The 10,220-nt window shown below is 33.8% G+C and overlaps 1 pseudogene; it reads left to right on the forward strand.

Moving 5' to 3' along the window:
- Positions 1–320: 320 nt before the first annotated feature.
- On the forward strand, positions 321–881 carry LOC116475552 (dihydrofolate reductase-like; annotated as a pseudogene).
- Positions 882–10,220: the final 9,339 nt, after the last annotated feature.

Below are 10,220 nucleotides of genomic sequence, written 5' to 3' on the forward strand. Positions count from 1 at the left end.
TCATGCAACTGAAAACAGCAAATATTATAACTATACTTAATCCTGTAAATTTTTAAATTTCTTATTGGGTTAAAAATATTTATAGGTGAACCCATTATCTAATTTATGGATTTAAAATATTTCTTATTAATCACAAAATGTAATTCTGATAAAATATTATAAATATTAGCAATAATCTTAATTATCAACATTAACCCAAATCCAAGGAAGAAATGGAAATAATGATTGGCAATATAAAAACAAGAGTTAGAATTTCGCACGGTTCTTGGCCTTGCGTCCTGGTGTTGTGACCCAGCTCATAGGTGTTCACTGCTGTTGTCATGGTTCATCCGCTAAACTGCATTGTCATTGTTTCCCAGAAGGTGGGCATCATCAGGAATGGGGACCTGCCCTGACCCCAGCTCAGAAATAAATTCAGTTCCAAAGAATGACCACACCCTCTTCAGTAGAAGGTAAACAAAATTTAGTATTTTTGATTAGGAAGACCTGGTTCTCGATTACTGAGAAGAATCAACCTTTAAAGTATATAATTAATTTAGTTGTCAGCAGAGAATCCAGGAACCACCACAAAGACCTCCTTTTCTTGACTAAAGTCTGGGTGTTGCCTTAAAACGTATTGAGCAATTAAAATGAGCAAATAAACTAGACATGTTTTTTACAGTGGGAGGCAGTTATGTTTATAAGGAATCCATGAATTAAGAGATCATTTTAAACTATTTGTGACATGGATCATGCAGGACTTTGAAAGTGACACTATTTTTCCCCTAGAAGATGATTTAGAGAAATATAAACTCTCAGAATTCCCATAAAGTGTTGTCTATGATGTGAAGGAGGAGAAAGGCATTAAGTACAAATTTGAAGTATATGAAAAGAATGATTAATATAAAAGTGTTTTCTGATTTATTTCAAGTTGTTCTCCCTTTCTCTAAAATCTTATATATTGTTACATTAGAAAAAAAAAAGATTTTGTTGACTTTAGATCAATGAATTATTATTTCTAAGCAGCATTTTTTATTCCCCATTAATCTTAGACTATATCAAATACCATTTATAAAACATTCTTGCTATAACTGTCTAAGTGCCTCTCTAAGGCCAAACTGTCTCCAGCACCTGCTGTGGAGAGATGCCATTTCACACTCATCACATGTGACACATTCACCAGTCCTTGACGTTGTCAGGTTTGTAAATGTTCACAGTATTTATTAAAGGCGAAGATGCACATACCCTTAAAAAAAAGAGTTAGATTACATAAGCTTGTTTGCTGACTCCTGCTACATATACTTGCACCTATTTGTCATCATTACTTTTTCACCCCCTTTTGGAAAATATGTTTTAAAATTTTGAAGAAAAATCTTAATTATTAATTATAAAATTTTCCCAGGTTATCTATCAAAAGACACTTATGAATTCTATATGAAGTTTGCCAGTTACTGAAACATGGTACACCTCAGATGACTTCCTGATTTTAATTTTATATTTAAAGATGTACAAATAAGTATCTTTTTGTGACTTAGATTTGCAACTCATTTTGTCTTAATATTATAGACATATTTTTCTGTTTTTTTTTTCTTTTTTTTTAGGTTTCTAATAATCAACATAGTTGAAATGGATAGATATGGGATTTTAGCCCCCAAGCTTTTCTACATATTCAAATTTGATCTAACCCATTTTAAACTCTAAACGTACTTCAGGCATATCTAAATGGCTAAAACAATTTAAAAAAATATTATTTAACTTTTATCATTAAAACTTATTCGCCAGGCGTGGTGGCTCACGCCTGTAATCCCAGCACTTTGGGAGGCCAAGGCGGGTGGATCACGAGGTCAGGAAATCGAGACCATCCTGGCTAACATGGTGAAACTCCATCTCTACTGAAATACAAAAAAAATTAGCCCGGTGTGGTGGCGCGCTCTTGTAGTCCCAGCTACTCTGGAGGCTGAGGGAGGGGAATCGCTTGAATCCGGGAGGTGGAGGTTGCAGTGAGCCGAGAATGCACCACTGCACTCCAGCCTGGCGACAGAGCAAGACTCCGTCTCAAAAAACAAACAAACAAACAAAAAACTTATTACAGTGAATTACACAATGATTTGAAATAATTATAGTACTCACTGTTGTAACCTGTCCTTACATTTCATTAAATACTTTGACAAAACATGAGTTTTAGAAGAGGAAGAGCCTTTTGTTTTTAAGGATATATCACAATTTATTTATCCAATCCTATTTAATGGAGCATTTTATTTGTTTTCCATCTTTCTTTACTATGTAAATTTGCAAGAAACATTTTAATAAATTTTTTTTGCAACTAAGTCTTTGGTTATTTTTAAATAATTATTAATTGGAATTAATAGTATTGGATTTGTGCTGTATAATTTGGAATTTTAGAACCAATTTTATTGTTTACTTTCATTTTTTGCTATATATCTTTACTTTCCAACAGAATTGCTTTCATAAAATGCGTAACCATATTTTCAACAATTATTTAAATAATGATTGCATTACCTGTCCTTTCAGACCGCAAATTTTCATTCTGGAGTTTTGTGGTGATTTTTTTACGTTTATTTTTTAACTGAATGAAGCGAATGTTATTCATCCTAAGCCCTCTAGCATTACAAGGTAGCTGGGGAGAGGTCAGTTTGGCTGTTTTTCCCCTTAACCTCTCCATTATCTTCTCTTGTTTAACAAAGCAGAAAGGAAACCTAATAATAAGCAACAGTTTTCTTAATGAAAAAAAGTGTTTGCTCTTTGGGCTTACCCAGTATATAATTTTTAACTTATAGTTAAATAACTTTAATAGAATTTACTTGAGAATTTATCTTTTCCGAATTTTGTAATATGTGAAGGACTATCTTAGATGTATAGAATTTTCTCTTTAGCAGAGAAAATTAGTTTTCTACCAAATATACTTATTATTTTTGTTCTATTTGTTTACACATTGTCCTGAAGAACACGTACTAAAACTCTACTGGGGCCAGGCACGGTGGCTTACTCCTGTAATCCCAGCACTTTGGCAGGCTGAGGCGGGTGAATCATGAGGTCAGGTGTTGGAGACCAGCCTGGCCAACATGGTGAAACTCCGTCTGTATTAAAATTACAAAAAATTATCTGAGCGTAGTGGCAGGCACCTGTAATCCCAGCTACTCAGGAGGCTGGGGCAGGAGAATCGCTGGAACCTGGAAGGTAGAGGTTGCAGTGAGCCAAGATCATGCTACTGCACTCCAGCCCTAGAGACAGAGTGAGACTCTGTCTCAAACAAAACAAAACAAAACAAACAAACAAACAAAAAACCAAGATAACTCTATTAGATTTTTTCCTTGTCTTCATAACTATCACCTTTAATTGTTTTCATCTATTTGATATTTCTCTAAATTTCTTGACCATATTTATTCCCATACAAATTATTTGGCTTTCTATAGTCCATGTCTACCTTTATTAGTACAAAAGGAGTTGGTTTTTTTTTTTTTGCATTGTGTCATTATAATTTGTGGTCCCTTGTAATATTTCTAACTTTATTTACCTTTTTAAAAATCTCATCTCAGTAAAAAATTATTACCCTATCTTTTACTGTGTTCTTCACAAAATTAATGTTTATTCCCAATGACCATTCTTTTCTGTTGCCCATGATATGAATTATGAAATGTCTATTTATCCTGATTATTCCTTCAAACTCCATACCCCCAACTATGATATTAGAGTTTTCTTGAATTCAGACACTCCTTGTGCATGAATTTAGGATCCCCTGTTTACACCTTAAGCAATCTTGATAACTAAGGTAAACTGACATCAAAAGTCCAGGAATTCAGCATTTTGGGATAAGTAGGGGCTAAAACCAGCAGTTTTCCTACTTTTCTTTCTAACATTAGCTACATTGTTGCTCCCAAATATACTTGGTTTTTCTATGTCCTCCAATAGCATATTTGTGATCTAGAAGAGAAAGGTAGCTAAGACATACAATATATATAAAAAAAAAGATCCCATCAAAAAGTGGGCTAAGGATATGAACAGACAATTCTCAAAAGAAGACATTTATGCAGCCAACAAACATATGAAAAGAAGCTCATCATCACTGGTCATTAGAGAAATGCAAATCAAAACCACAATGAGATACCATCTCATGCCAGTTAGAAAGGCGACCATGAAAAAGTCAGGAAACAACCAATGCTGGAGAGGATGTGGAGAAATAGGAATGCTTTTACACTGTTGGTAGGAGTGTAAATTAGTTCAACCATTGGGGAAGACAGTGTGGTGATTCCTCAAGGATCTAGAACTAGAAATACCATTTGGCCCAGCAATCTCATTACTGGGTATATACCCAAAGGATTATAAATAACTCTACTATAAAGACACATGCATACATATGTTTATTGCAGCACTATTTACAATAGCAAAGACTTTGAACCGACCCAAATGTCCATCAATGATACACTGGATAAAGAAAATGTGTCACGTATACACCATGGAATACTATGCAGCCATAAAAAAGAATGAGTCAATGTCCTTTGCAGGGACATGGATTAAGCTGGAACCCATCATCCTCAGCAAACTAACACAGGAACAAAAAAAACACCCCATGTTCTCACTCATAAATGGGAGCTGAACAATGAGAATACATGGACACAGGGAAGGGAACATCACACACCGGGGCCTTTTGGGGCATGGGTGAAAAGGGGAGGGAGAGCATTAGGACAAATATCTAATGCACACAGAGCTTAAAACCTAGATGATGGGTTGATAGGTGCAGCAAACCACCATGGCACATGTATACCAGTGTAACAAACCTGCACGTTCAGCACATGTATCCCAGAACTTAAAGTAAAATAAAAAAATGAAAATAAAAAAATTCCTCTCCAAAAAAAAGAGGTACAACATAACAAGAATATTCAACAATATTCAGGTAATGCCTTTAGACATGAGATACTGAGTTAGAGACTGGAAATTAAAGCCCTGAACACGCCAGACACTGCACTACACTACACCTTCATGGAGGTCGCAGTTTAGTGGGAGAAAGTAGATTTTAAACAAATCAAATATATATATGACTATATATGTATTTAACTACAATTCTGATACAAGATATAAAGGAAAAGTATATAATAATTGCTATTTATACAGGAAAAAGAATTGGCCGGTGTGGGAGATCAGAAAGCTTTGCTAAACAATTGCCTTTTAATGAATGTGTAGGAGTAACTAGGTGAAGGCAATTGAAAACAGGGATTCAGAAAGAGGAAAAATGTACATATGAAGGAACTGAAGTAGGCTTTTTGCAGGGTTAGTGAGGTCAGATTGCCCAGAGCATAATGAAAAGAACAGAGACTGGCAAGAAATGAGGCTTGAAAGGTATTTAGGGAACAGATCATGCAGGGATTAGATAGAGGGTACTTGAAAAGATTGGCTAGCCATGCAAAAAAGTTAGGACCTCATTTTGTAGGTGGAATTTGGGGATATATTCAGGCTTTCGTGAATCAACAAATTTATTCAAAAGCATAATACGATATACCTTTGCATTCTAAAACTGTGACACTGTTAATCATACTGTTCTTTGAAGATTTTTTTCACATGCATTAATTGATATTTCTTTACAATTTTTCGAAAAAAAGTCAGTAAGGCATAACCGTTGTAATTTTACAGGTAAAGAAAATGTAGCAAAGTAAGTTGAAGTGACTGTCCTAAATTTTCATAAAAGTTAGCTGACGTTATATGATTCCTAAATTATTTCTTTTCTATTTAGATTGCATTGAGGGCTATTATGCATAAAAGCTCATAAGATCTTTAAAGTGCTTATAGATTCTCCCTTGTTTTTTATTCTGAGACCCAATTTTCCTATTCCTCATAATTATTCCCTTTATCAGTTCAGAAAAGTGGTTTATTCATCCTGTTTCTGTTTTTCTTATAAAATAAAGTGGAGATAATAGCCTTCAAGAGTGATATCAAAACTAACTAGGTGATATTTATTAAAAGCGCTGATGTTGGAAACATTACATAAGAACTAAGCATTAGGCTTATCTCATATGGGATTATGGGAGAAATAACTAATCAATTATTTCAACATGCTTAGAAATTCAAAGCACAATGCAAATACTAATCAAGCGTACCATGCATAAATGCAAATTCATTAGTAGAGAATATAGAAGATGCAAAACTTTTGAGTATGGTAACAAATATCCTAAGGTGTTGTATATTTCATGTACCTCATGAAAATGAACATGAAAAAGGCATGGACTATTGCATTCTCATACTCGAAGTACCCAGCGTTATGTAAATGAATGATAGCAATTAAGTCTCCTTCAAAATTATTTTGCAAGTGACAGAATGTCTCCTTGACCAAACCGTAGACGCGCTTCTCTGAGCCCTCTTTTCAACTTGGCCTCATCCTTGGGCCTTGTCCCCAAGCCCATTCCACGATGTAACAAGAATCCTGTTCAGTGTACTATTTACAATAGCAAAGACGTGAAATGAACCGAAATGCCCATCAGTGGTAAACTGGATAAAGAAAATGTGGAACGTAGACACTATGGAATACTACACAGCCATAAAAAAGAATGAAATTATGTCCTATGCAGCAACAAGGATAGAGCTGGAGGACATTATACTGAGCAGACTAACACAGGAACAGAAAAACAAATACCACATGTTCTCACTTTTAAGTGGGAGCTAAACATTAAATACATATGGACACAAATAAGGGAATCAAAGATCCAGGGCCTACTTGAGGGTAGAGGTTGGGAGCAGCATGTGAATCAAAAAACTTTTTGTCAGGTACTATACTTATTACGTGGCTGATGAAACACTCTGTACACCAAACCCCCACACCCCCACAACATGCAATTTACCTATATAACAAACCTGCACATGTACCCCTGAACCTAAAATAAAATTAAGAAAACAAAAACTAAAAACAAAACAAAACAGAAAACAAAACAAAACAAAGAAAAAACAAAGGCAGATTGTCAGAATGGATAAAAAAGCAAGGCCCATCTAAATGCTGCATACAAGAAGTATATTTTAAATAAAAAGACACACATTGGTTAAAGGATAGAACAAGATATACCACCTTAACACTTGACAAAAGAAGGCTGACGGGGAGTGGCTATTTAATACTACAGTAGATTTCATAGCAAAAATATTACCAGCAATAAGCAAGGTAATTTCATAATGATAAAAGTTTTAATTAAGAAGATATGACAGTTCTATACATTTATGTACATAATAACATAAAAGTTTCCAAATACATAATACAAAGAAAATGGACAGAACTGCAGAAGAAATAGACAAATTAAAAAGTATAGTCTGAGATTTCTGTATCCCTTTACTCAATTGATAGAACAAGGAGACAGAAAATCAGCAAGAATACAGGAGACTTGAATACATTCTCCTCAAGTACCCATGGAACACACCAAAATAGAGCTTACTCTAGATCATACAATATATCTTAATAAAAGGAATAAGTCAAAAGGATTTAAGTCATATGAAACATATTCCCTGACTAAAAAGCAATCAAATTAGAAATCAATAACAAAATTATATCTGGAAAAACTCAACCATTTGGAAACCAAGTAACACAGATCCAAATAACCCTGGGTCAGAGGTAATAAAAACAGAAATTAGACAGTATTTTTAACTAAGTGAAAATGAAAATACAACATATCATAAATTGTGGAATTCAGCTACAACAGTATTTAAATAAAAATTTTCAACACTGATATCTATAATAGAAGAGTCTCAAATCAATGATTTTGACTTCTACCTTAAGAAACTAGAAAAAAAGAAGAGAAAAACCCAAAGGAAGCAGAGGAAAGGAAATGATAAATACATGTTATGGTTTGAGTTTTTGTGTTCCTCCAAAATTTATATGATAAAGCCACATCACAGAAGTGATATTATTAGGAGGTGGGGCTTTGTGGACATGATTACATCATGGGGGCCAAGCCCTCATAAGTCGATCAATGCTCTTAAACAGGTGACCCAAGAGATCCCCTTAACCTCTTCTGCCGTGTAAGGTCATGGGGAAAAATAACGCATGTATGAACCATGAAGTGGTCCCTTACCAGACATTAAATCTGACAGCACCTCGATCTTGGACTTTGCAGCTTCCAGAACTGTGAGAAATCAATTTCTTTTGTTTATAAGTTACTTAGTGTATGGTATTTTGTTATAGCAGGATGAAAAGACTAAGATGTCAAAGCTGAAACCAATAAAACAGAAAAACTGTAGGAAATGTCAACACCACCAAAGAATTTGAGGAGTTCAAGAAAAGTAATAAAGCTTTATCTAGTCAGACTGCTCAGGAAAACAAGAAGATACAAATTAATAACTTTGGAAATGAGTAATGTGATAATATTATAGATTCTATAGATACTTTTAAAAAACAAGGCAATATTACAAAATTTATGTGAATAAATATGGCAATTTAGCTAAAATTGAAAAATTCTTTGAGAAATAAAAATTACCAAATCTCAATCAAGAAAGGATAATCTGTGTTGCCCTATATCTGTAAAAGAAAATTTAGCCATAGTTGAAAACCTTCCTACAAAAAACTCCAGACCCAGATAGCTATACTGCTAAGTTCTACCAAATATTTTAGGAAGAAATAATATAATTCTACATAAACTCTCCCCAAGAAATCAAAAGGAGTACATAGCAAACCCATTCAATAACTTATTATTACCCTCAACTAAAACCAGACAAGGACTTTACAAATAAGAAAACTTCCTCATGAGTATGGATGTACAAATTCAACCAATTTTTGAAGCAAGCAAGATATCCTCCAATAGGTGAGTGAGTAAAATGTGGTACAGCCATATAACAGCATATTACTCAGTGATAAAAATAAATGAACTATCAAGCTATGAAAAGACATGGAGGAACTTAACTGCATATTACGAAGTAAAATAAGTCAATCTGAAAAGTCTTCTTACTGCATTATTTCAACTATGCAATATTCTGGAAAAAGCAAAATTATGAATATGGTAAAAAGATCAGTGGTTGCCAAAGGATTGGCAAGAGAAGAAAAGAATACATTGGCAAAGCAGAGGGTTTTTAGGGAAGTGAAAATACTTCATATGTTACTGTAATGATAAACACATGTCATTATACCTTTGTGTAAAGCCATGCAATGTACAACAAGAGTGAACCCTAATGTAAACTATGGACTTTGAGTGATTATATGTCAATGTAGGATCATCCATCAAAGCAACTGTACCACTGCAGTGAGCAATATTCACCATGAGGGAGGCTATGCATGTGCAGAGGTAGGGGGTATATAGAAAATCCCTGGATCTTTCTCTCAATTTTGCTGTGAACATAAAACTGCTCTAAAAAAGTAGTCTTTCTAAAAAAAAAAAAAAAGAATCCAGCTAACTAGTATACAGCCTCTATGTATAGCCATTTATCCATAAACTAAAAATATAACTACCATATAATGCAGCAAATCTGCTTGGTATATACTCAAAAGAAAGAAAATCAATGTATCAAAATGATATCTATACTCTCATGTTTATCACAGCACCATTCACAATAATGAAGATATGGAATAAACCTAAGGCTCAACCTAAGGGAATCAACCATCAATGGATAAATTTTTTTAATGCGGTATACACAGTGTGTGTGTGTGTGTGTGTGTGTGTATACCAGATTAAATAAAACCTATGTATCCATTGATGAACATTTAGATTGATTCCATATCTTCATTATATGTATATAATATAATTATATATATAGTACTCCATCTATATATAATGGAGTACTATTCAGACATAAAAATAATGAGATCCTTCATTTGCAACATGGATGGGACTGAAGGACAATGCTAAGTGAAATAAACCAGGCACAGAAAGACGAAAGACAAATATCATATGCTATCACTAATAGGTGGGAACCAAAAAAAAAAAAAAAAGAAAAGAAAAGAGAACTCGGGATAGAGAGTAGGATGATGGTTACTGGGAAGGGTCATGGGAAGGGAGTTTGTTAATGGGAACAAAAGTATAGTCAGATAGAAGGAATAAGATTCAATGTTTGGTAGCACAATAAGATGACTATAGTTAAATAATTTATTCTATATTTCAACATAACTAAAATGATAGAATTGGAATGTTCATAACACAAATAAATGATAAATGCTTGAGGTGATGCATTCCTGGCTTACCTAATTTGATCATTATACACTGTATGCTTGTATCAAAATATTACATGTATCCCATATATATGTACAACAATTATGTAGCCAT

Source organism: Hylobates moloch, unplaced genomic scaffold (assembly GCF_009828535.3).
Source record: "Hylobates moloch isolate HMO894 unplaced genomic scaffold, HMol_V3 SCAFFOLD_2, whole genome shotgun sequence".
Taxonomy (NCBI): domain Eukaryota; kingdom Metazoa; phylum Chordata; class Mammalia; order Primates; family Hylobatidae; genus Hylobates; species Hylobates moloch.